The sequence below is a fragment of the Canis aureus genome, chromosome 11, assembly GCF_053574225.1.
Source record: "Canis aureus isolate CA01 chromosome 11, VMU_Caureus_v.1.0, whole genome shotgun sequence".
NCBI classification, from domain to species: domain Eukaryota; kingdom Metazoa; phylum Chordata; class Mammalia; order Carnivora; family Canidae; genus Canis; species Canis aureus.
Window position 1 is genome coordinate 65,516,593 of NC_135621.1, and position 24,991 is coordinate 65,541,583.

At 33.9% G+C, this 24,991-nt stretch overlaps 1 protein-coding gene across 13 annotated transcripts in view; it reads left to right on the forward strand.

The window, feature by feature from the left end:
- Window positions 1-24,991, forward strand: part of EHBP1 (EH domain binding protein 1) — a 345,845-nt gene that overhangs the window by 119,208 nt on the left and 201,646 nt on the right. The window contains exon 1 of one of the 13 annotated variants that reach the window (XM_077915593.1): window positions 3,980-4,386. The exons of the other annotated variants lie outside the window; for them this stretch is intronic. The gene's annotated coding sequence lies outside the window, so the exon portion shown is untranslated. Of the gene's footprint in view, window positions 1-3,979; window positions 4,387-24,991 lie in introns of those variants that run through there. 13 annotated transcript variants of the gene reach the window in all.

Genomic DNA, 24,991 nt, shown 5'->3' on the forward strand with positions numbered 1-24,991 from the left:
TAGACAGACCGTATTCAGCAAGATCCTGTGTACTTATAAATAAATGGGTAAGTGGGTTTCCAGCTGATGTAATTCTCATTAAACTTGATAGTGAGACATTTAAATTCTTAACCTACAATGTTTTTAGGTTCATGCCTGAAGAAGATCTCTGTTATAGATTCTGTGAAACAGATGTGCTGGGAATAGTATTAAAATACAATTGATTTGTATAACTTTTTCATCCTTTAGACTTTTATTAGAGCATAGTGAATCTTTTAAAATTTTTTACATTTATTACAGCTGACATATTGGCAGTACTGAAAATACTAAAAAAGAAAAATTATCTGTAATCCTACTTTTAATAAATTGATTTTAGTTTATCATTCTTTGTTGTCTAAGTTTTTTAGGTTGCTATTCCTTATTTGCATTTAGAGTAGATTAAATACATAATTTCCTTTATTACATGTCCTGTTTTAAAATGCACATTATTCCTGTGTTCAGGCTTTTATAGAAATACTGTTAGAGCTGATACTTTTGTAAAAGTACACAGAACTGCTTCCCAGGTGTAGGCTCTAGGGGACCTGCATTCCTGCTGCGGTGACTCTTGTTTGGCATTCACTCCAACAATAGCCTGACCTAGTGAAAATCTATAGGGCCTCAGATTATTATACGAAACCTATCATTCAGTCAGGCTTTTGGAATGGTCTTGTTGATTCAAGGACAGCTATGGTGACTAGATTCAGAATACAGGTTAGAAGTAGATTTGAATGGATACATGTCAACAAGAAGATCATATAAAATGAAAGTGATGACTAGAGGGGGTATGTGGTAAAAAATTAAATAAAATTGAAGGGAGCTACCTGAGATTGCTCGATTTAATTTGGGAGAAAGGTCTTATTAGAGATGGAAAAGAATGACTCTAAACTGGTAGTGATTTTTATTTTGTAAATAATGGTTCTGTGCTACATGTGATCTACCAAAGAAAGAGGGAAAAATAGAAAAGACTAATTCTTTGTTCTTCAATGTAAAAAAAGTAAAGTAAAATACAAGGGGCATATAATTTACCTCAGATTGAAAGAAACAGTAGTTACCAAACATATGTGTTAGGAGGAAAGGAAAAATAAGAGGAAAAGGAATCTTAAATGATGTCCTAGGAACTAACTGTCTGTGGAGTTAGGTCCTGGGTCTGAAGTCTTACTTACCATAAATTTCTGCAGTGTCATCAAGTAATGCTAGAATGTCCAAATCATATGCCACCAGTATTTCTTACCCTCACCCTCACTCCTAATTTCTATTCATTCATCTAATTATTTTTTTTATAAGTTGTGCTACTACTGGCAATTTAAGATTAAAATGAAGATCTGAGAATTAACTTCAAATCCATCCTTTCTTCTCTCATCTTTAGTGGCCAGTTTCTAATTCCACAGCAATTCTCCTGCTATAAACTTTTATTTTTCTTTAGCCCACCTTTTATCAGTAGACCCAATTAGTGAAAATCTACTCAGAAGTTAGTGATGGTATGTTTTAAATCATATTATTGATTTTGGCTGCCTTCTCTTTAAATGAAACAGGTGTTGCAAGAAACTAAATTACTGTAACTAGTATTTGTTTATTGGATAGTTTTATTTAGAAAAGTGATTTTATAAAAAATTTTAAAAGTCAGATTTTTTTCACTGACTTTTCATGTGTGCTCATATGTTAAAACTTTTTTCCATGTGGATATTATTTCTTAAGCATGTACATCTGAAAAGCAAGGACTCTTTAAGTAACGATATGTCAGGCTAAATTTGGATACTTATTTTAAGATATTTTAAACTTGCAGAACTCTGATTTTGCAAGCTACTGTTTACGGTTTTTACAAAATTATTTTAAAAAGGGTCTCTGCATAGTTAAAAATCAAGATAATCGTGATTGCTCCCATCATATTTGATTTCAGATCTTCGTCAAATAACTTTTAAAAAACTTTCATTTTTTTCCATTTCATTAAACATTAAAATATGAAGTAGGTAAGTTCACATAGCCAATTTTGGGTAAAGAGAGAAAAGATAGGTACCGTTTTTCGTAGTTTCTAAGTTGAATAAACTCTGTATTTCTACTTTCCTAAATGTTTTCATTGTTTGTGAGTCTAAAACATGTATAAACCCTTTCTTTTACCATATTATATTTAAATAAGCAACACTTCATATCTTCTCTATATAAAGTGAAATATTTCCTTAACACTAACACAACACAAGTCAGTTCTCAGCCAAAGCAAATAGAAGAATGAATGCTTTGTTAATCATCCGTAACTAACGTGTGTATACACAGAAAAAAAAATCAAATCTGTTTTTGACAGAAACCTTTTGATGGAATAAGAAAAAAAAAAGAACTTTTAACACAAGTCAGGCCTTTTCTAATTTATGAGTTTAAAAATTATGTTTCTGTTTTTTTCGGTACAGGCACATGGTAACAAATCAAATAGTTATGGAAGAACTTTTACTGAAAATCAACATTCTCCTGTCACTTACTTCCTACCTCCAACCCACTCCCTTGAGGCAGCCTCTTTTAACTGCTTTGGAATTTACTTCTGGTGGTTCCCTCCATGGTTCTAGTTCTGTATGATAAGCTTGTACTCTGTTTCATGATTAAATAATCATGATTTGTCAACTTGAGACAACATTTACTGGATCTTCAATTTGCACATGCCTGGCTCCAGCATTCAAAAATACAGAGTTATTCCTTGCCGATTCTTTCAGTCCACTTCGTTTCTTGATAAAGTTTCTCAAGGGATTGGTACAGTTCTGCCATTGTGCTCACCGTTGTCCCACTGCCTCTAAAACTGGCCTCACCCTGAAGCCCATCTTCTCCATTTACATTTGCTCTCTTAGTTCTCACTTTTTTACCTTGTTAAAATCTATTCTGTGTCCCTTTTTGGTGTGAAAAGTTGGACTAAAGCATAGATTCAAATTAGGGAAATTTTATAGCTTTCCTTTCAAAAATCTGTAAAATTCATTTAAAAAAATTAACCCTAAATAATTGTCTCTTGTTTTTTAAATTTTTTCCCTGTGGATCAGTGGCCTGTGATTAAGAGTAGGTTTTCTATCCATCCCTGATAGATAGTAGCCAGGCATAAGGATTTTGAAAGAGTAGATATGGTATAAATTTGACCTGATGGATTTTATGTTTTAAGATTTTAGCATTCTTCTTAAAGGACTCATAAAATAATGTTAAAGAGAAATACTAAATTCTAAAATGTTAGTCTTTTCCACCCTCTGCCCCTTCTTGGCTCAGCTGCTCCTTTCTACTCTTTACCTAACAAACCGCTTCAACATAACTCATCTCCACTCGCCATTTTTTTCTGGGAGAGAATCCTAATTCAAAGTGGCAATTAGGATAAAAAGGGAATTTGGTGCTTAATTTTAGAACTTGACTTTTACTAGAATACATCAGTTACTCCTAGAGATTCTAGTACTGACTTTAGTCTTTTTAAACTAGTTTGTTTGGGACATTGCTTGGAAAATATTCATGAAACTGTGTGACCCTTCCTAAATCTTCCTTCTCAACATTATTCAAATGACCTTTCTTAATTTCTGTGGCTCTAAAAATGTCAGTTGTACTTCTGTAGTTTAGTCTGAATTCCTGTCTTCAAACTAGGGATATTAGGTTGAAGATCAAGAGTACCAGGTTATCATTGAATTGGGTTTTTTGTTTTTTGATTGTCATAAAAGCTGGTAATAGAAATACATTCTAGAATGTGGAATGCTTTGTCTTTTGAGGTAACTTAACTATGAGGATTTGACATCTCCTTTCTTAGTACATAATCAGTAGGATTTACTCTGTTTTTCTGCCTAATCAGGTATCAAGAGTTAAACCTGGTTATGTTTATTTCCTAATTCAGTCTCTATACTGGTATAATCCATTGATAAGTTTTTTCTTTTTCTTTATCAAGTAAGGTTTAGCAAAGATAATTTTCTTGGTGTTAAACTATTTTCTAAGGAATTTCTGTAATTCCTGATTTTAAATGAAATAAAATTTTTATATTCTATGTTTCTATGTTTTTAGGCTATCATATTTTTAATATTTTATACAAGGAAGAACTGATCAAACCTATTAAGAATATTAGGGTTTTGCTTTTGAGCCGTCATAACCATCAGACATTTTCTTTCCCTGCATTTCTGTGTATAGGGAATTTTTTTCCTTTTACAAAATAAGACATCTGGACCACTTCAAAAATAGCAAAATAAGAATTGTTTCAAGAAATTTAAAACCTGTACCTACTTTATGCCTCACAAATTTGAAGTTATTTTTTTAAAAATATAGAAGACAGTAGTAGTCATGCAAATTGACATGAAATTTGAATTCTGAAACTGAAGCTACCCATGCCATTAATATGTACTGAAAAGCTGTATCCAGGTCTAAGTGGAGAAGGTAAGGTTTGGGAAAACAGAAAAATAAATACTATATTTCTGTCTCATTGTTTAAAAACATGGTGTCTTAGATAACATCATCTTTTCAAAAAATTTTGCATGAACTTGAACTATTTCTTGACATTATTGAATTTTACTGTTTCATAATAAAACAGAAAAGTGAAAATTTCCACTTTTTCATTACTAGTTTTTAAAATTAATTTTTTATTTGAAAAATAGTAAATGGCCAAAGTTTTTTTTTTAATTGGTATAAAAGATTAAAAAGTAATTCTGTCTTCCTACTTTGTCCCTCTTTTTCTTTCCTCAGAGACGTTGTTATTAGGTTTCCTATGTATATCTCCAGAAATACATCACTATTAAATACACAGAGCAGAATAATATTTTGTACCTTACTTTTTTTCATTTATCCATATACATTGATAGTTTTTAAGTACATAAGAACTACAGTTTTTACTACATTGTTACTTTTTCCTCACCAATTATAAAACTTATAATTTTCATTGTTAGAGTTTTTAAATGTAAAGTTTCAATCACAAGTGAATCATGGCTTAGTCAAAGTTCCAATGCAATTTAATACATTGAGTTCTATAGCATATGCCATTTACAAAGCACTATCATATATTTCATGTTACTCGATCCTCTCAAAAGCCCTGTAAATAAAATCTAAGGATTGCATGGTTTGTTATGGGTTTAATGAAGTTCACATTTTTATCTTTCCTGAGCACCTTTCTCCATGACTTCTGACTTTCTTCTAATTTCTAAGAACAGGCAGAGGCAGGTCTTTCCCTTTGTCTTCTAAGTTCTCTCCCCGCCCACCCCTCGTGGTCCCCCCTCTGGAAACACACACACACACACACACACACACAGACACGCACACACTTTTTAAAAACCTAATGAATAGAGGTGCACTGGTTTTATTTTCTCTAGCTCCTGTGAAACTTTTGAGCCTTGTGAAAGGATCTCATTCTCTTCTTAATAGGAGACAAGCATTTAGGAAAGCTAAGTAATCATTCCTTTTTTTGTCCTATGCAAGAACATAAACTAGTAAAATATGAATGCATAAACGCGGTATACAAATTTCTCTTCATTTTTAAAAGACATGCTCAAATATTACGTATAGTTCTGAGTCTTAGCTATGCATGGCTTTTGTGTCAGATCACTTTGCGTGCAGTAACCTGGTAGTAGTTGTTGTTGCTTGTATTATAATTTGAGCACCAATAGCATACTGGGTGCCACACCAGACACATCCCAGCCTGCCGGGCACAATTTGATTGACAGAAGCTATTCCCTTAGAATGGTAATAATTGCATAAAAGCCAAAGGAACTGATTTGAAATTTTTATCAGTAGGTAACCTGAAATAACCTTGTGCTGGATAATGTTCTTCAAGTAAAAATTTATTTAAGACTTTAGTTTCTAAGATACTACTTTTTAGGGTACTTAACTTGCTAGTGGGTTAATGTATAAATAAAAATATGCCAGCTAAGTGTGCCCCTGTAAAATGGGAAGGCCAACCAAGATCATATCACATAACTCCTTTTGCTTAACAGGCTTTTGTTTTGCCTTTTTAATAGTGGATGGAGGATACCTAGACATGAATTAGTTTTGTCTTACATCTACCTCAAAAAACACCCCTAAAAACCTGCAAATGAAATAGTAGTAGAACTGATGATAGAATTTAAACTCTTATACTTATGTATTGACAAACTTCAACTCTAAACTTTCTAGGCCTAAGTTTCCTCTATAAACAGTGGTAATAGCACCAGTCATCCCTATTTAATAGAATGTTAATGAAGATCAAGTAAATAATTACCTTGAAATAGGTCACTAACTAGTTGATTAAAATGTTCACTAACTTTGTAAGTGCTGTTAGATCAAATGGTGTGATCATTTTTCAATAAAGGGTACCTGGAATATGTGTAAATAAGGAAAGAGATGTAAGTGAAATTGAAAGGTTTTGTTTTGTTTCCATAGAAAAATAAATAACTGAAAATCTCAACTCCTTCTCTGCAAGCTGTCAAGTATATAGCCAGTTGTCTGCCTCTTCAGAGGCATTTTAGGAGAGTGGTTGCAGGGGTTAAGAGTGCGGGCTTTGGACATTTCTAGCTGTGGGGTTTGGGGAAAGGTGACAGGCCTCTCTGTATCTCAGTTTACTTACCTATAAAATGAGAATAGTATCATACCTATATCATAGGAGTGTTGTGCATTAGCACATGTGGTAAGTTGTCACTATTGTTTTGTTGTTTATCTGATATAAGCAGCAGCCAGAATTCTAGAAATCTATGTTGTAAGAAATGTAACCATTTCCACCACAGGAAAGAGCCTGTGTTGTCTGTCACATGGTGACCCTTTAGAGAATGTTGATATCCTATGTAAGAAATAGTCTTCAAGCTTTCGTATTAAATACTCAAAATGAAAGAATTCTTCTTGTGATTAGGATTGGCAATGTTACATAATTCTTATAGAAAGCTATGTAGTAGATACACTACATATATCATATGTTATCCATAATTACTTACCAAAAAAGTTCCTTATAGCCAGATAAATTACTTATTTGAAATGGTAGTGATTTGAGGTATTAAATCCTGCATTTTAACAATATTTGCTGATTTTTAACTGAAAATGTTCATTGATCTTTATAGTACCTTTTTATACTATATTTTAGAGAATTATATCTTAATTGCATGTGATTATTCAATTTTAAATTTTAATGGTTAATTATGAGTTTTCAACTTCAGAAAGTTTAAGATATTTTTATCACCCTGGAGCTGAAAAAGTACTTTAAGAAATCACCTGCCTACCTTCCTGCTCTTAGGCAAGGCTGTACCTAAAACATCACAGAAAGCTATGGTAATTATCTGTATGACTTTTTTAATCTAAAGAAAGAAGATCCTATAACTTGCCCTGAAGCAAGCTCAACACTACAAAAATATTTAAGTATTTAATTATAATGGAAGCTATGAAGTTGGGGCGTCAATATGAGGACCTGGATATCTTTTACCCTTACTTTTCATATTCTTTTAGTTACTTGTAGGCAGAAAATAACTTAAAAAAACACTTCAGTTGGTTCAAAAGTATATAAATGTTTGTTAAAACTGTTTAATGGCACCATAATCTGGCAGTGCAAGAAATTAAGTTTATATTCTAATAGTGGTTTTTACCTTTACCCTTTCGGGAACTTAGCTACCACACATGCCACTATAAATAATTACCTGAAGGAGGAGATGAAGCTTTCTGTATAGGCCACCATGTCTCCTTTAGAAACCACCACACTCAAATTCATGCATTATAGCCACCATATTAAAACCCTCCTGTAGTAGAATACAAAGGTGCTGGTTTATCACATAAAGGTGAAAACATGCTATCTATGACTTAGAAAAATTCTAATATTCAGAGAATTTATGCCAGCTTTATGCTAGTCATGTGCATCACATTAATTGGGTCTTTGATCTATGCTTTGCTGCTTTGCACAAACTGAATGTCCCTTGAACTTGTAGCGATGACAGGAATGATGCTTTAACCCTAAATTGTCCTCATGTGTTCTGTTATCCGTGAAAAATCTCCTTTTATCTCATGTGTTAAAATGGTATAGAATGTCTCTGGTAGTAGATCACTCAACTTTCCTATCTCTCTTTAATGTTATTTGTAACACCAATCTATAGTGACCATTTAAAGAATGTTGATATCAGGAAGATTTTTTTAGTGGTGTGTGGATGGTCATTTTTAGCTGCATAGTATATAAAAGTCAAAGACTATCTTAAGATTTGCGGGTTAAGAAATACATATACATTTTTTTAATTTGGAGAGAGAGAGAGTGCATGTTGTGGGGGGTGGCGGGGAGGGCAGAGGGAGACAGAGAGAATCTCAAGCAGGCTCCACACCCAGCACAGAGCCCAGTGCAGGGCTTGATCTCATGATTCTAATTTCATGACCTGAGCCAAAATTAAGAGTCACACATTCAGCTGGCTGAGCCACCCAGATGCCCCGCAGATTAAGAAATACCAGAATATTAAAACCTAATGGATTGTGTTTTACATTTGACGGTTGTCCAAAGACTATGAACTGTATCACTGAAACAAAGATCCAGATGCAGTTGTTAAGAAGCGACCTGTGCCAGGTCGATCATGTATAGTGAAAGGCATCACTGTTGTTTTTGTTTTCAGTAGATCATGGTGGCCAAATGGTAGCACTGAAAAGTGCAAAAGTGTTTCTTTGCAACCTTACTACCAGGTTATAAAGAAATGACCATGTTCTGCCACATGTAGATATTTTTAGAACAAAATACCCATTAGTATGCAGGCACAAAACAATTTATGGCATCCTGTCTTGTGAGGTCCATAAAGGAAACTTTGAGGTCTCCCATTTAGGCCTTCCAACCATCAGCTTGCATGGAAGGTTTAGTAAAACTAGCTACACAGCATTCACAAGGCAAGAAGACTCAGTTACCTTTCTAGTCAGCATTCTAGTCTAGAAGTGCTCCCGAAGCAGTGACTAGATGCGAACCGTGAAGGGATGAACCCTGGGTACTGTCTCTAAAAGTAAAGGCTGTGTTTAGAATCTGCACTGGATTTTTATACTGTACTTAAGGATGGAGAAAAACTATAAAATATTTTATCTAGCTTACAATTCCTCAATTTTAATTTCAGTAATGAAAACCCATTTCTTTTTTTTTTTTTTAAGGTTTATTTATTTATTTGAGAGAGAGAGCAAAAGAGAGCAAACATGAATTCTGGGGAGGGGCAGCGGGGGTGGGAGGGAGAGAATTTGAAGCAGACTTCCTTCTGAGTCTGAGACTGATGCGGGGACTCAGTCTCGTGACCATGAGATCGTGACCTAGCCAAAACCAAGAGTCAGCCTCCCAGGCACCCTGTCTGGAGACATGTTTGATTATCCTGATTTGGTGGAGGATAGGGAAGATGTGTTTCCAGTGTCTAGTGTGTAGAGGCCAGGGATGCTGCTAAACACTCTACAGTACATAGGAAAGCCCTCTGAAAAATCAGAGAGTTATTAGGTCCTAAATGTCAGTAGTTCTGTGGCTGACATTTGTTTTTTCCCCATTTCACTAATGCCTATTGTTTCCTTTCCTGCATACACATAGTTTTTAGAAATTACAAAAGCACTAAAGAATAGATGATAGTAAATATGAACATAGTTTTTTTTTAAAGATTTTATTTATTCATGAGAGACAGAGACAGAGAAAGATAGAGAGACAGAGAGACGCAGAGGGAGAAGCAGGCTCCATGCAGGGAGCCTGACATGGGACTCAATCCTGGGTCTCCAGGATCACACCCTGGGCTAAAGGCGGTGCTAAACCGCTGAGCCACCCAGGCTGCCTTGAACAGATAGTTATTGTAAAAGATTCAAACAATAAAGAAATATAGAAAGTGAAAAAAAGGAAAGTTCTCTCATACAGAATTCTTCTAGACCTTTTTTTTCTTGAAATCACATAAGCATACACATATTTTAAAGTTAAATTTCAGTTTTGTTCTTAAATGGGATCATGCTTTACATATTGTTTTGCGGCTTGCTTTTTCACTTAGAGTGTGCAATTGCTGCACAGTTTTCCATAGTACAGATGGATGTACCATAATGATTTAACCATTCTTCTGCTGATGGATGTTATGGTAATTTCCAGTTTACTTGATGGTGTTACAGATAGCACAGCATTGAGAATTTATGCACACATTCACAATAGATTCCCACATTCTGGGATAGATTCCCAGAAATGGAATTGTTCAGTCAAAGGGGACATTCATTTTATTTTGATAGTTTCAATGCTAAAAGAATATCCTTATAATAGGCTGTATCTGTTTATATTCCCATCAACAGTGTTTGAAATGCCTGTTTTCTTTCCATGCCTTCAACAACACTGGATATTACTAGACTTTAATTTTTGTCATTCTGAGGAGTGAAAATTCTCTCATTATTATTTTAATTTGCATTTCCTGATAACTAGTGAAGTTGAGCATCTTGTTATATGTTTATTGGCCACTTAATATTTTTCTATGAATTGCCCATGAATATCCACTGCCAATTTTTATTTGAAGTGATTGCATTTTTCTTTTTTTTTTTTTTTTTTTTTTTTTGCATTTTTCTTATTTTTAGATCTTTATGTATCCTATTCACTATTTTTTATGTATCTTCAGATATTTTCTCCCTACCACTTTTCTTTTTAGTATTGCAAATGATGTCTTTTACTTCATAGCAAGCTTTCAGTATTTATATATTCAGATTTGTGTCTTTTCTTTTATGCAGTGCAGTATAGTGGTTAAGTGTACATATTGCAGAACCAGATAGCCTGTGTTCATATTTTAGCTCTTTTGCTTACTAGGTATGTAACCTTGGGCAAGTTGCTTAATCCACTTGTGCCTCAGTTTCCTGTCTTTATTTTTAACTTTATTTTTTTAGAAAGGAAGGGCAGAGAGGGGCAGAAGGAGAGGAAGAGAGAGAATCTTAAGTGGTTCCGTGCCATGTGTGGAGCCTGATGCAGGGCTTGATCTCACAATCCTGAGATCATGACCTGAGCTGAAATCAAGAGTCAGCACTTAACTGACTGAGCGACCCAGGTGTCCCTAGTTTCCTATCTTTAAAATGAGGTAGTAAAATGAGAGCCACCTGGGTGGCTCAGTGGTTGAATATCTCTTTGGCTCAGGTCATGATCCTGGGGTCCTGGGATGGAGTCCTGCATCAGGCTCCTTGCAGGGAGCCTGCTTCTCCCTCTGCCTATGTCTCTGCCTCTTTCTCTGTGTCTGTCTCATGGGATTATTGTGAGGAACAAATGAGAAATGATAATTAAGCACTTAATGTTTGGTGTAAAGTACTTTATAAAAAGTAACTTCTATTGTTACTTCCTCTTGTTTTGTGCATTTTTTGGGAAGGTCTACTATGCCTCAAAATTATAAAGTGATATCACCACAGAAAAATTGAATAGCATATACAATTCACAGAATATTTTCAGCGCATGGAATGCATTTAGGGGAAGGGGCAGTTTGTGTTTTCACATGGAATCAGGGACAGTGTCCTAAATAGCTCTGATTTGTTAAAGAGTTTTAACTTTATCCTGGAAGCAGAAAAAAATCCTTGACAAATTATAATCATGAAATAGTTGTATAAAGATTCCCACACTTATCAAATCATTGTGGAAGGAGAAATTGTACTGTGCACAGTAGTATTGGTATTATTTGGGAGGAGACAAGGAAGAGCTCCTCACCTCACTACAGAAGGAATTCCAAATGGATAAAAATAGTTAATTGAAGACAATACAATAATCAAAACTAAAAGAGAATAGAAGCGAGTGTTAGTAAATCATTGAATGATGAAGAACTTTTTAAACTTCTGAGCAATGGGGAAGAAATCACAAAGGAAAATATACATAGATTTGTCTCCATAAAAATAAAAACTAATATATATTTAAAAAATCATGTTAAGACTCATTGTTGGCTAAGATCCACCTGTTGATGGGACCTTAGTTGGTGTAAGTTCTAGAGGACAAATGGCAGTCATATGAAATACTCTTTATTTTTATTTTTTAAAAAAGATTTTATTTATTTATTAATGAGAGACAGAGAGAGGCAGAGACACAGGCAGAGGGTGAAGCAGGCTCCCTGTAGGGAGCCCGATGCGGGACTGGATCCCAGGACCCCAGGACCACGTCCTGAGCTGAAGGCATATGCTCAACCACTGAGCCACCCAGGCATCTCTAAAACAGCTTTTAAAATGTGCATGTTCTAGCTAGTTATTCAACCAACAGAAATTTATCTTAGTGAAATATTTAAGTATGAATGTAAGGAATTAACTGAGAGGATTTTTATGTGCTTATTACTTATATTGTAATTTGAAAACTTAGAAATAACCTCAGTGCCCAAAGACATGGGATTAAATTGTTATGTCCATACAATGGAATATTTTTATCCATTATAAATGACATCATGGTAAAATAATGCTAAAGAAATATATTCATCACATTTTAATGAAAAAAGTAGTTTTCAAAGGAATCTGCACAATGTATGATTCAATTTTTCTTAAAGATGACTATATGCTAGAAAATCAATATAGTATGTTTCCTTCTAAAGGTGGGATTAAATGTAATTTTCATATTTTTTCTTCTCTGTATTTTATAATCATTGTTTAATAATGAACCCTGCATTATTTGTGTAATACAGAAAATATAAGGTTTTTAAATCAAGAGATTAAGCAACACAGAAAGCAAATATACTTGCAACAAACGTGGCAGACAAAAGGCTAATATTTTCAATATTTAAAGAACTCTAGAAATCTTTTTTTAAGAGTAAGATCCAAATAGATAAATGGACAAAGGGCATGACTAGTTTTACAGAAGAGAAAATATAGATGGATAATAAACACAGAAATATATTCAAGGTCATGAGTTATCAAAGAAATGCAAATTAAATGAGTAAAATACAAGTTTTCTCTTAACAGCTTAGCAAAGACTTAAAAATAATAGTGCCGAAAGAGACTAGCACTGTTGTACACTGTAGGTTAGAAACTTTGGTATGATTTCTTTGGAAGGGATTCAAATACTTTGCTCAAAAATTCTACTTCTAGGAATCTGTCCTACAAAACTGGCAGAGGTGCCAAAAATACTTTGGGCATAAAATGTTCGTTGCAGCGTCATTTCTAAGTGACAAATGTGAAGTGACAAATTTAAGTTCATTAATAAGAGACAGTTATATAAATTTGCGTTGTAACCACAATTCAGAATGATAGGCAACTTCTAAAATTTAGATTTATAAACTATAATGTTAACTTTAAAAAGCATAAAAATTTGCAAATAGTGTCATCTCCACTCTTTTAGAAAGACTAGAGAAAATATGTCAAAGTATTAGCAATGATTTCAGCTAGTTGGTAACATTTTGAATGATTCTTTTTTGTACTTTTTATATATTTATAATTTTCTATGGTGAATGTTCTCAGATAATAAGGGGAAAAAAGGTATATAGCATTAAAACAAAAAGAGGATTACCCTCATAGAATTATGGAGTTTGAAATCTAGATATGTATGAGACTGGAGAAAGGGAGATGGAAAGAATGGGTCCAGATTCTAGAAAGACTTAGCAGTTAAAGCCAATTTAGTTTGGAGAATACTGGGATTGAGAGGCTTGATGCATGGTAGTACAATTCACTGAGATGAAAGCTGGGGAGAAACAGCTTAAAGGATGGAGATGATTCAGTTTGGTTATGTTGAGTCTGTGATATGGATGAAAATAAACAACTAGGACTAGATCTGTCTAGTTGGGGGTCCTGATCAGCACACACATTCGAGTCATGGCCATGAATGACATAATTCTTGGTTACCAGGTGTTTAATCTACCAGATAAATCTGTTTCCCTTAGAATACTTACTCGAAACCAATTTAAAAATCTGGTACTGTAGCTCCTGTTTAAGGGGGAAAAAAACTACATACAATAGTATCAATAAATTTTTAGTGTCTTTCTTTAGGATTACAGGGGAAGTAAGCCTGTTAGCAACTTTGTAGACTTGACTTTGTGTGTGTGTGTGTGTGTGTGTGTGTATTTTAAATTTGGACAACCTGCAACTCATTTAGACTTTTGACTTGAATACTTGTATTTTTATGTATATCAGGAGTTTCCCTCTATTTGAGAGTTTGAGGGTTTTTTATTTGCATTTTTAGGGGGAATTTAGATTTTATTCTAAAATTAATGTAATAATTTTTACAAATGTTTTTGAGTGCATGTCTAAAAAGATTTTTAATGTTGATTCTTTCAATTTACATTTGTGCTACCAAACTCTCTTCCATCCAACCATCTAGGTTGGTTATTTTAGCTGATACGGTTTCTAATTAAGTCTTTGTGGTTGAGAGAGCTCCTTGTGGCATGTCTGCTTTAGCATTTAATTGCTCCATGGAATCCAAATTAAATTCTGTAGTATTCCATTTTGGTCTGCTGATGAAGCAAAGATCTTTTCAGCATGGCCTGAGAAATGTGGTGCTTGTGACAGCTCAAAGGACCAGCATCACAATTTTGAAAAAGTTAGGACTTTTTGATTTCTAACTTGACTCTTTATCACTTGAAAATAAAGTTTAAAATATTATCACAAAGTTCAATGGGAGAATGTCAGCCACATAATAGTCTCTCAATAGGTATTTGTAGAATAAATAAAAGCAAAATTGTTGACCTTGATACTGTAGCGCACCAAATTATTTTGTTTTAGAAGGAATAAAGCCTTAGAAGTGTTTAGGTTGAATTTAAATGAAAAGTACCAGGAAATAAATGTGATAACTCTCTGTTAGGTGTGGTATAAGGTGTTTTTGCATTGGGGATGACAGGATGGATTAAGAAATTTATAAGGTCCCTTCCAGTTCCACATTATCTTATTTGAGAGTTTCAGTTCTTGAGTCAGTAGAGAAGATGGTAATTTATACAAATACTTGAGCATGTTCTTTACTGCAAGTAATTCATGTAGTCATAAGACAGTGAAATCTAATAACTGAGCCTTTTAAATGTTAGCCTCATCACACATCTTTAGAATGCTGTCCAGAGTTCTATCTGCCTGTCACTTTATTTCTGGGTGCCCTGATTCAGTTGTATAGAATCAAAAGAGAATTTAGAGTTCTGATGGTTAAGAATGAACAGAATCAGGTATTAGACTGTGAGGTGCTTAAAGGGTATATGCTGCAAGCGTTAATTTATCATCAGGTACTTACTACCTGCTTACAATGATGTTGAGACATAGCAACTTATAGACAACATAAGAGTCATTGTTGCAAAGATAATTGCAGATTTACATCTAGAGAGTTTCAATAAAACAAATTCTTAGACAGTCCAAGTAAGTCATTAAGAGTTTCTAAATTAGGAATTTAGATCAATGGGAGATAAGTGAACTTTGTTGTAATGGCTCTTCTTTACCAAAATGTTTGGTTCTGGAGCCTGGGTGGCTCAGTCAGTTAAGCATCTGCCTTTGGCTCAGGTCATGATCCCAGTGTTCTGGGATTGAGCCCCATGTAGGGCTCCCTGGTCAGCGGGGAGTCTGCTTTCCCTCTCCCTCTGCACCTCCCCCCGCTCATGCTCTCTCTCTTTCTCTCTCAAATAAAATCTTAAAAAAAAAAAAAAAAAGAGAGAGAGAAATGTTTAATTCTGTTTTAGTAAAATTCAAATGAAGAATTTGTTTCTAGCAGTGTGACCACCTAGCTAGCATGGATAACTCCCCTGTTGGAAAATAGTTAAAAACTTGGGTAAAATATGACCAGATGATTTTTTTTTTTTTATTATTTACTTATGATAGTCACAGAGAGAGAGAGAGGCAGAGACACAGGCAGAGGGAGAAGCAGGCTCCATGCACCGGGAGCCCGACGTGGGATTCGATCCTGGGTCTCCAGGATCGCGCCCTGGGCCAAAGGCAGGCGCTAAACCGCTGCGCCACCCAGGGATCCCAACCAGATGATCTTTATAAATGTATTCCTAAAATAACACAGATAGAACCCAAAGAAGTTTTTTAAAAAATTGAAAGCAGGAAGTCTAGAAGATAATCATTCATCATAGCTTTCCCACTGAGGGTTTCTACTGAAGTCATGTGATTTACTGCTTTAACCACTGCTTGGAGATACAGAAAAAGTCTAGCACCTCCCATGCTCCCAAGATGGGAATTCTAATAAGGTCTCTTTGTTGCACAAAGCTGACATCCTAGAGCTCTGCCATCTGTGTAATGAACTTACTGCACAGAATAAAAACAATGAAGATTGCCTCTTCTATTCTTAATATTAATAGGTAGAAGCAATACCACCCTTGAAAATTTATAACTAGGAACTAGTCTTTATTGGGTTTTATTTGTGTATGTTTTTGATGTTGTGATAAAATTGTTAATTTTATTACATTTCTACCCTTGAGTATTCTTTTTAATATTCTGACAAAATGGAAAGTATTCATGAAGCACTCAGACTGCATTGCAAAGGGCAAAGTTATTTAAGGAAAAGCACTTGTGTGATTAAGTTGAAAACTAAACTGATCACCCTTCTTCCATGGAACACTATTTTGAAAAAACGATTAACTTGTTATACATACTTGGGTATTGACCAACATGTCCTTGAAACTGAACATAGTGAGGCTGCTATTTAAAGATAAGTGACTGAAGTTATTTGTTCCCATTGATAAAAATTCAGGCTTTCAAGGGGAAATTAGAATTATGAAAAACTTGTTTTCTCCATGTTAAGCTTATATTTTTCCAGTGTTTAAGGATTTTTCTGATGGAATAGGCTGTGCTACAATCAAATGTGGTTACTTTGGTATTATATAATGGAATGTATCAACGTTTAAAATACCTATATAAATCAGAGAATCAGTATTTTCTAAATGACCAAAGTGTATGATGTTACAAAATCATGCATGAATTAAAAAAACCCATTGAAAATACATGATAGAGCATTGGATCTTAATTGAACAGGGTTTGAAAAACTTATTGATATGATTTTAGATTCCACATTACTTTTAACCTTTAAGAAAGTACCACTTGTGGAGTTTTGATATAATGTCAAAGAAGACCCAAGATTATCTGAAAATATCATTAAAATACTTTTATTTTTTCCAGCTATGTATTTGTATGAGGTTGGGTTTTCTTCATGTGTTTCAACCAGAATAACATCACACATCTTGAATATGAGAGTAGATAAAAGAATATAGCTGTTAAATTGGATATTAGTTCTATTTTAGAGATATAAACACATTAAGGAGGTTTGTAAGAATATAAAACCGTGATAGCCTTCTTATCAAATTGTTTTGGGGGTGCCATAGGTGGCTTAGTTGGTTAAGCCTCTGACTCTTGCTTTTGGCTCAGGTCCTGATCATGGTGTTGGGCTCTGCACTCAGTGGGGAGTCTGCTTGAGATTCTCTCTCTCCATCTCCTTCTGCCCCTCCCCCCACAAGCACACGTGTGTGTGCTCACTCATACATGCTCCTACTCTCTCTCTCTCTCTCTCAAAAATAAATAAATCCTAAAAAAATTGTTTTGCATAGAGAATATATGGAAAGCATCAGGTCTGGATGGATTCACTGATGAATTTAAGGAAGTATATCAATTCCTTACAATCTCTTTTGGAGGATACAAGCAGAAGAAATGCTTCTTTATTCATTCTATGAGGCCAGCATTACTCTAAACCAAAACCAAACAAAGACATTACAAGAAAAGAAAACTATAGACCAATACCTCTTAATGATATAATATAAAAATTCTCAACAAATTATTAACAAATTGAAACCAAAAAATATAATAACATTATATACTACAACTAAGTGGGGTTTATCTCAGACATGCAAGTCTGGTTCAGTATTTGAAAATTAATTAATGTAATCCACCACATCAACAGACTAAAACAGAAAAATCACATGACTATATCAGTAGATGAAGAAAAAGAATTTGATAAAATCCAACATACATTAATGATAAAAAAATCTCAGCCAACTGGGAATAGTGGGGAACTTCAACTTAATAAAGAACATCTACAAAATCCCGACAGCTAATATCATACTTTATGGTGAGAAACTCAAAGCTTTCCCACTACAAGGCAAGGATGCCTCTTTTACTACTTCTCTATAGTATACTGGAAGTCCTTGCTGATGAAATAAGACAAGAAAAGGAAATAAAAAGTATACAGATTGGGAAATAAGATATGAAACTTTTTCTTCTCAGAATACATGATTATCTATGTAGAAAGCAAAAGAATTAACAAAAAAATCTCCTGAAACTAACAAGTGATTATATATAGCAAGCTTATAGGATACAAAGTTTATAAACAAGAGTCAGTTGCTGGGACGCCTGGGTGGCTCAGTGGTTGAGCATCTGCCTTCGGCACAGAGTGTGATCCTGGAATCCTGGGATCAAGTCCCACATTGGGCTCCCTGCATGGAGCCTGCTTCTCTCTCTGCCTATGTCTCTGTGCCCCCCCCCCCGTGTCTCTCATGAATAAATAAAATTATTTTTTAAAACTCCACAAAAGCAAAAGTCATTTGTTTTCCTATATATCAACAATGAACAAGTGGAATTTGAAATTAAAAGCACAACTTCATTACATTAGCCCAGAAACAAAATACTTAGGTATAAATCTAACAAAATATGTGCAGGATATACATGAAGAATACTGCAAAATTCTGATGTGCACAAAGAACTAAATAAATGGAGAGCTATTCTATTTTAATGGATAGGAAGACTCAATACTGTCAAGGTGTCAGTTCTTTCCAGCTTGATCTATAGACTAAATGCAGTCCCAATGAAAATCCCAACAAAATATTATGTGGATATCAACAAACTGATCCTAAAGTTTATATAGAAATGCAAAACTCAGAATAGCCAACATGATATTGAAGGAGAACAACAAATTTGGAGAACTGGTACTACCTAAATTCAAGACGTATTATAAAGCTGCAATCATCAGTACTGTGTAACTTGATTTGTGAAAGACAGTGTCAAGAGAAGAGAAGCAACAGACAGGGAGAAAATACTTTTAAAAAGACATCTGATAAAGGAATGTTATTTAAAATATACAGAACAATACAAGAGCAAACAACCCAATTTAAAAAATGGGACAAAAACCTTAAGAAACACCTTGCCAAAGAAGATGTACAGATGGCAAACAGACACATGAAAAGATGCTGCATATCATGTCATTAGGGAAATGCAAATTAAAACAACAATGAGATACTGCTACACACCTATTAGAATGGCCAAAATCTGGAACACTGACAGTATCCAATGCTGGTGAGGATTCGGAGCAACAGGAACTTTCATACATTGCTGGTGGGAATGCAAAATGGTACAGTTACTTTGGAAGACAGCTTTGTGGTTTCATACAAAGTAAACATACTGTTCTCATATAATTCAGTAGTCATACTACTTGGTATTTACTCAAACAAAATGTGTATCCTTGTCCACACAAAAACCTGCTCATGGATGTTTTATAGCAGTTTTGCCTTGCAACCGTCCTTCAGGACATGAATGGATAAACTGTGGTACATTCCGACAATAGAATATTATTTAGCACTAAAGAGAAATGACCTATCAAGCTATGAAAAGACATAAAGGAACCTTAATGCTTATAACTAAATGAAAGAGGCCAACTATTAAATTACCACATACGTAATTGTATGATTCTAACAGTGTGATATTCTGGAAAAGGCAAAACTATGGAAATGATAGAAAGATTTTTGTTGTTGCCAAGGGTGGAGAGTAGGGGAAATGAATAGGTAAAGCATAGAGGATATTTAGGGTGGCGAAATATTCTGCTTGGTGTTACGATATCATTTGTCCAAACAATAGAATGTACACCACCATACGTGAACCCTAAAGAGTAAACTGGATTTTGGGTGATTATGATGTCTCTATAGGGTCATCCTTAATAGACAATGTTACCATACTGGTGAATAATGTTAAGAATGGGACAGGCTATGTATGTGTGGGTATTCGGGTTATATGGGAAATCTCTTTACTTCTCTTGATTTTGTTGTAACCTAAAACTGCTCTAAAAAATCAAGTCTTAAAAAAAGTATATTCATTCTTTGTAAAAATATGTTAACATGAATTTATTAGTTCTGTTTGAATAAAATATTTTCTAAATTTCTTATATTTAATTTTTAATTAAGCAAATATTGATAGATATAATCAACATAAACAAAGGCTCTTTGTAGTTCTCAAAGCATTTAAAAGGGCCTTGAGGTAAAAACATTTGGGAGTTGTTGATCTAAACTCTCTAGTAAAGGACAGAGATTAGCAGACTGGATTTTAAAATTTTCTGGCTATCTGCCATTTATAAGAGACAGTCCTGAAATAAAAGGGGATATGTCAGAAGGAGAGGAAAAGGAGCCTGTGAAGAAATCTGTGAGCAGCTTCTCAATTCTTTCACTTATTTATTCTTTGACTTGTGTCCTTTAGAAAATGTTCCATGACCTCACATTTGAAATTTCTACTGCTCTTGCTCTGCTTGTCCTTGTCTAAGAAGAAAGTTAATGATTTGTTGATTTTGCAGAAAAATCCTTTTGTGAAAGTGGACAGCAGTGTATATAGATACCAGTTAAATACTTTTTAAGAACTCATGGAACATGTGTGAAAATTGATCATGAATTAAACCGTAAAGCTTGCCTCGATACATTTTGAAGGATTGACACTAAATAAGTCATATTCTGTGACCCCAAATCAATTTAATAGTAATCAATTACATAAAGATAAGTAGAAAAACTGCATATAGTTGAAAAAAGTTTATAAACACGAGTCACAGGACTTGTAATGAAAAATTAGAAAATATTTACCTACAGAATAACAAAATAATTCATAATAAAATAGAGAGATAGTTGAAGTTGTACTTTGAGAAATATATAATCTTTAATGCTTAGATCAGAAAAAAAGAAATGCTCAGAATTCAGGAGTTGAAATATACCTGAGGAAAGTAGAAGGAAGGAAATAGTAAAGATGAGCAGAAACTACTGAAATAGAAAACATATTCACTTGAAAGGATCAACAAAGCCAAAAGTTGTTCATTTGGAAAGTCCTAGGAAACGGACAATTTATAGCAGAAGTTATCTTGAAACAAAAGAGAGAAGACACAAATTGTATTGAGAGCGAAAAAATATGCAAAACTATAGGATTTGCAGAGATTAAAATAATAAAATGATATTTTAAAAAGTTTTATGTCATTAAATTTGAAATCATGGATGAAATGTATAAATCCCATTTGGGAATATATTTATCTAAACTGACTTCGGGAGACACCAAACACCTGAATACTTCTGTAATCATTAAAGAAATTATATCTGTAATTAGAAACCTGTCCCAAAAGAAAATAGACTCAAATAACTTTGGATTTTTCCCAGGAATGTGGAGTTGCTTTAACTTCAGAAAATCTATTAAATTGCCACATTAATAGATTAAGGGTTTTAAAAAAAATCTTAAATTATCCCCAAATATTTTTAAGTGATAAAATTTAACACCTACTTATAGAAATAAAATTAAAACTTCAAAGTAATAAGAGAAAGGAATTTTCTTAATTTTATAAAGAGGAATATTTTTAAAAGAAGAAAAAAAACTTCACTAAACATACTTCAGGATGAAAAATCAGAAGCATTCCTTTTAAGGAGAAGAATAATACAGGAATGGCCCTGTTTATAATATCTAGTCAGAATCATCGTGGAGGCTCTAGATAGTGTACTAACAAAAAGGGAAAGAAATCTTAAAGATTGGGAAAATGAAATGAATAGCTAGTTTTGTAGATGACATGATTATACCGAAACCCCAGAATAAATATATATTATTAAAATTAATACAAAGGTGTTAGGTTTTTTGTATTTAAAAAATGTGTTTACTTGTGCACCTGGGTGGCTCCATTGGTTAAGTGTCTGACTCTTGATCTCAGCTCAGGTCTTATCTCAGGATAGGAACTAACGTTTAAGCCCTGCATTGAGCTCCATACTCTGTGTAGAGCCTACTTTAAAAAATCTGTTTGCAAATTCAATTGCTAGAAACAATTCAAAGATATAATTTGAAAAAAATTTAGATTAAGAGAAACACTGAAATACCTAGGAATAAATCTAGCTATGGATACATATGACGTATGTGAAGAAAATGATAAAACTTTGAGAGACGTTAAAGATTTAAATAGATAATATAGAGGTAATGTCCTATTTTAGAATATGGAATCTAATATTGTAAAGGTGTCAATACAACCACATTGATCTGTAGATTTAATGCAGTTCTAATCAAAATCTCATCTGGATGTTTCATAAAACTTCGGAACTATTTGGGAAAGCAAAGTCATAAATAGCCAAAGATACTCCTGAATAAGAGAATAAAGAGAGAATTAAATGTAGGATAAAACTTTGATAGTTGAGGCAATATTGCCTTGTTGTGAGATTAGAACAACTGGCTAGTGGTACAGAATTAGAGAACACAGAAACAGACCTTATATGCAAGCCAGATTTTTGGTAAGAGAGGGCATTGCAGATAGAGGAGAGGAGGGATATATATGGACTGTTTAATAAATAGTGCTGTGACAGTTATTTACCCATAATTTTTTTAAAGAATGAAATTGAATCCCTATCTGAAAGTTACACAAAAATTCACTCTAGTTGGCAATGACTCTTAACTATGAAAAGCAGAGGTTTGAAAGTTTTTAGTTTGAGGTCAATGTTAGGAAGACTTTCTCAAACAAAATATACAAGCACAAACCGTAAAGGAAAAGGTTGACTTCACATTAAAAATAAGAAATTGGGCTATTTAAAAGATTCCATATAGAGAAAATAAAAGCCAAAAATTGGAAGGCGTTTGTACAACACATATAAATAACAATGGATTTAGTACTAGAATGCATATGTAAATAGTAATGAAAAGATAACCAGCACAAACTCAAAAGGGATTAAGGCCCTAAGTGTGAAACCTGAAACCATAAAAATTCTTGAAGAGAGCACAGGAAATAATTTCTCTGACATTGGTCGTAGCAGCATGTTTCTAGATAGGTCTCCTGAGGCGAGAGAAACAAAATAAAAACTAAATTATTAGGACTACATAAAAGTTAAAAGTTCTGCACAGCAAAGGAAACAACCAACAAAACTAAAAGATAGCCTACTGACTGGGAGATTATTTTCAAATGACATACCTGATAAAGGGTTAGTATCCAAAGTATATAAAGAACCTATACAACTCAATACACGTAAACACACAAAAATAATCCAATTAAAAATGGGCAGGAGACAAGAACAGACATTTCTCCAAAGAAGAAATAGAAATGGCCAACAGACACATAAAAAGATGCTCAACATCACTCATCATCAGGGAAATGCAAATCAAAACCCCAGTGAGATGTCACCTCACACTATCAGAATGGCTAAAACAGAGAACACATAACACAAGTGTTGGTGAGGATGTGGAGAAAAAAGAACCCTCTCACACAGTTGGTGGGAATGCAAACTGGTGCAACCACTGTGAAGACTTATGGAGGTTCCTCAAAAAATAAAAAATAGAACTACTCTATGATCTAGTAATTGCACTACTGGGTATTTACTCAAAGAATACAAAAAACACTAATTCAAAGGGTTATATGTACTCTTATGCTTATTGCTGCATTATTTACAATAGACAAATTAAGGGAAGCAGCAGCCTACTGAAGCATGTCCTTCAGTAGATGAATGGATAAAGAAGAGGTGATACATACACACACACACAGTGAAATATTAATTAGCCATAAATAAAGAATGAAATCTTGCCATTTGCAACAACATGGATGGAGCTAGAGGGTATAATACTAAGTAAATTAGCCCAGTGTGAGAAAGACAAATATCATATGATTTCACTCATATGTGGACTTTAAGAAACAAAACAAATGAACAAAGGGGGAAAAAAAGAAACAAACCAAAAGACAGACTCTTAACTATTAAGAACAAATGAGTATTAGAGGTGAGGTCGGCAGAGAGATGGGTGAAATATGTGAAGGGAATTAAAAGTGCTCTTCTCTTGATGAGCACCGAGTAATATATGAGCTGGTGAATCACTATCCTGTATACCTGAAACTAATATAACACTGTATGTTAACTACACTAGAATTTTAAAAGACCCCCAAAACCAGAAGAACATAATATCAGAATAAGTGCAAGTTGTCCAATTTCATGAAAAAAAGAAAAACATAACCAGCAGTAAGAAAAACTCCAAAAGATTTCACAAAAGAGGAAATGCGTGGCTAAAAAAGAGAAAGCATTCAATTTCTAGCTTTTGAATTATTTTATGTGATACTTTAATAGGTAGAGGAAGTCAGTCAAATATATTTTTTAAAGATTTTATTTATTTATTTTACAGAGTATAGAGAGGAAGCACAAGCAAGGGAAGTGGCAGAGAAAGTGGGAGAGGCAAGGAGCCTACCGTGGTTCTCCATTCCAGAACCCCAGGATCATGACCTGAGCCAAAGGCAGATGCCTAACTGGCTGAGCCACTCAGGTGCCCCATCAGTCAAATATTTTCATCAGAGGCATTATATTAATTGTATTTATTTTGGGATCCATAATAAATGAACCATCTTACTATGAACTATTCTGTTAGAAGACCCTAACTTGAACAATTTGAACAAAAGATGGTTCTCTCTGACTTCTTATAATATGAAAAAAAGAATATCCCACTTAACTAAATTGCTTTGCTACCATTATGTTTTTTTATATCACGTTGTTAGTTTGGTTTGTGGAGGAGGGGAAATGGCATCATTAGCTACATTCTTTTATGGTAAAATCTAAAATGTTTAAAAATATTTATAAGGAAGCCCTGAATCTTACAAAAATATATTTATTTATTCTATAATCAGTTCATTCTTTACTAATAAGGTGATTATACATTTTTCCATTTTATGCTATATGGAGAAAACATTTATTCATCTATTGCTTGTATTGTTATCACCTGAACAGCAATGAGGGCACGTCAAAGTGGCGAATTTGTTTTAGGTCTGGTAAGAATGTAGGGGTTCCAGGTGTGAATTCTAGTAATATAACTGCATTACTTTAAAGTAAGCATCCTGCACTGAGTTATGCTTATTTGTTTTTCTAATTTCAAGACTGGTGATCCTGGATAGACCATTTGTAATATTAAGGTAATAAACCAGACTAAATGGTCAACAAAT